Below are 3,239 nucleotides of genomic sequence, written 5' to 3'. Positions count from 1 at the left end.
GGGAGTGGACGCAGGCTGCCAGGCAGGGCCCGACTTTGGCACCGGGAGCTCGGTGTGGAGAAGGGAGGGTCTCCGGGGGCCACGTCGGGGCAGCTGTCGGCAGTGTGGGCCGGTGGGGGCGAGGCCGGCGGTGGGGGCGCGGCGGTCCGCCCCGTGTGTTATAAGTGTGGGACGAGTGAGGGCGGGCGGCGGCCGGGCAGCAGGAACTCATACTTACCTAGCAGGGGAGATACCATGATCATGAAGGTGGTTTTCCCAGGGTGAGGCTTATCCATTGCACTGCGGGTGTGCTGACCCCTGTGATTTCCCCAAATGCGGAAAACTTGACTGCATAATTTGTGGTAGTGGGGGACTGCGTTCGCGCTCTCCCCTGGTGATTGGTTTGAACAACCGATAGTGGGCTGTTTAGGCTTAATGCACTGCAAAGCAGATTCTCAGGAAAACAGTTGTTATTCTGGGACTTTGGGAGTGCTCTTTTCCACAGGCCCTGTACTTCTAGGTATCTTTGTCACACGTTCCTCCTTGTAAGCAAAGCTCAGCTCTGAAACTTTACTTGGATCTCTCTGTGTTCTTGGTTTTCCCTGGTCTTTTGCAGCTGATCTGCTTTCTAGTCTGCTTTTGGGGGGCTTGGACCGGTGCCTTCCTTGGCTCTAAGAGGAGCTGCCTGCCTGCCTGCTCTGCTTCTTTCCCTGCTTGTAGCTTCTTGCCCGGCCCTCCTTCTCAGTCTCTTCTGCCTTTGATGGGAGGACGGCCTGTCCAAAAGGCCTTTCCCACCTGGTCGCCTCATCCAACAGGCAGCCTCGCCCTCTGCCCTGGGGCCGCTTTGGCTTTCCCTGTCTGTTCCTGTCTCTTGCTAGCCACCCTGTCTGTGCTACGGAGACTAGGTTGTCACAATCCCATGCTGGAGGAGGGCTTTCCGTCCCTTTAGGCCCACCCACCGCCTCTCCAAATGCCCTTAGCTACGCTGGGGGTTAGGGTAGGCATGGCCGCGTCGCCCAGGAGCGGGTTTTCCCTTTTGCACACCTCTGACGGACGGAGCTGTTTTGACTTAACTGTTCAGCACGCACCGACCCTCGGGCCTGGTCTGCACGGGGAACGTAAATCGGCACGGCTACGTCAGTCCGCGCTTTGGTCAGAAGAATTCTTCCGTCGACCTAGCTCCCGCCTTTCGGGGAGGTGGATGGCCGGCACCAACGAGGAAAACCCTCTCCAGGACCCTTCTCCGGGAACAGTGCCCTTCCGTTTGGGGAGATTATGCTGCTTTAAAAAAGAGAAATTGTTTAACTGCCTTTCTCTGAGACAAGGTTGACTTTGTATTGCTTCCCTCGTGGCTCCTTGTAGCAGTTGTGTTCTGAAATCTTTAGGGTTTGACTTCATTTATGATGAAATCTTGCTGTAAGTTTATTCTAATTTTGAATGAGTAACTAGACCTGAGCTGTTTGGTGTGTTAGTGGAGGATTGTTTAAAAACCTGGGATTCCACTTTCTGCAGCCTTTCCATTACATTTCCTGTGAAAGCCCACCGAAAGCCTCCACTTCCCCCATAACACTCTCAAACCTGCAGTCATCAGGCATAAAGAAGATGCTTACTGTTTCACTCCATACGAGTCCAGTTCCTTGCTGTTTCCTGTCTAACCACTGCACACATATGGTATCCCCTCCCTACCCGGAGCTGCTTCCTGGCTTTTGCGCTCAGGACAGGAAAACGAGAATGGAGAGGTAAGCTGTGCAGGGAACTCTTCCTCAGCTCGCACTCCACCCCCCAAGGGCCTTTTGAGGTCTTCTACGGACTTCAGGTTTCATTTGATTTCCAAGGTTTATGGGCTCATTAATTAGCCATCTCTCCTAATGCAGGGATCCCACGGGTCAGACCAAAGAGCGATGGCCCAAAAGAGCTAAGAAACAGAAATAAAGCTGAGCGCTAGGTGTTACATTCAGATGAGCATCCAGAAGCTGACTGTGCCCTGGCATGTTCAACGCTGCCGAAAAGAAGGAGCTTGTCAGGTCCCTCTGCTAGCACCCAAATCTGGTGGCTAGTCGGTCTGCTGGGAAATAAGGAAAAGGAAATGAATAAAGGAGTCAGGCAATAACAAGGAAATGAAAAGGTTTGTCGAACGGGTTCTGTCTGATTGACCGTCTTCCCAGCTACCCGTCCAAGTTAAAGACCTAGCCCAGTATCCTGTCTGCTGACAGCGGCCAATGCCAGGTGCCCCAGAGGGAATGAACAGAACAGGGAATCATCAAGTGCTCCATCCCCTGTCGCCCATGCCCAGCTCCTGGCAAACCGGGATACCTAGCTAGGGATACCATTGGCGAAGCGCCATAGATGGACCTATCCTCCATGAATTTATCTAGTGCTTTTTTGAACCCTGTTACAGTCTTGGCCTTCGCGACATCATCTGGCAAAGAGTTCCACAGGTTGACTGTGTGGTGCGTGAAGAAAGACTTCCTTTTGTTTGTTATAAAGCTGCTGCCTATTAATTTCATTTGGTGACCCCTAGTTCGTGTGTTATGAGAAGGAGTAAATAACTCTTCCTTATTTACTTGCTACACGCCGGTCATGGTTTTATAGACCTCCCTCGTATCCCCCTTTAGTCGTCTCTTTTCTAAGATGAAAAGTCCCAATCTTATGAATCTCTTCTTAGACGGAAGCTGGTCCATATCCCCTCATCATGTTTGTTGTCTGTTTCTGACTCTTTCCCATTCCCATATATCGTTTTTGAGGTTGGGGCGACCGCATCAGCACGCAGTATTCAAGATGTGGGCGTACCATGGATTGATATTGAGGCGATATGATAGTTTCTGTCTTATTACCTGTCCCTTTCTTAATGATTCCCAAAGCTCCGCTGCACATTCAGTGGATTTTTTTCAGAGAACTATCCACAATGACTCCCAGATCTCTTTCTCGAGTGGTAACAGCTAATTTAGACCCCATCGTTTTATAGGGATAGTTGGGATTATGTTTGCCAATGTGCATTACTTTGCACTTATGAGCACTGACGTTCATCTTCCATTTGGTTGTCCCGTCACCCAGTTTTGTGAGATCTCTTTGTGGCTCTTGGCAGTCTGCCTGGGACTTAACTCTCTTGAGCAATTTTGTATCATCTGCAAATTTTGCCACCTCACTGTTTAGCCCTTTCCCCAGGTCATTTATGAATAAGTTGAATAGTACTGCTCCCAGTACAGACACCTGGGGATAAGAGAGGGCAGATCCTCTTCTGACACTGGCAGACCAGGTGC

At 50.8% G+C, this 3,239-nt stretch overlaps 1 non-coding gene across 1 annotated transcript; it reads left to right on the top strand.

The window, feature by feature from the left end:
• Nucleotides 1-209: 209 nt before the first annotated feature.
• LOC120376191 lies at nucleotides 210-373 on the top strand. The gene has a single exon (XR_005587098.1). It is a non-coding gene; the product is annotated as a U1 spliceosomal RNA (small nuclear RNA).
• The last annotated feature ends 2,866 nt before the right edge of the window (nucleotides 374-3,239 follow it).

The sequence above is a fragment of the Mauremys reevesii genome, linkage group 12, assembly GCF_016161935.1.
Source record: "Mauremys reevesii isolate NIE-2019 linkage group 12, ASM1616193v1, whole genome shotgun sequence".
Lineage (NCBI taxonomy): Eukaryota > Metazoa > Chordata > Testudines > Geoemydidae > Mauremys > Mauremys reevesii.
Note: the sequence above shows the minus strand (reverse complement) of the source record. Positions and strands in the feature narration are given on the sequence as shown.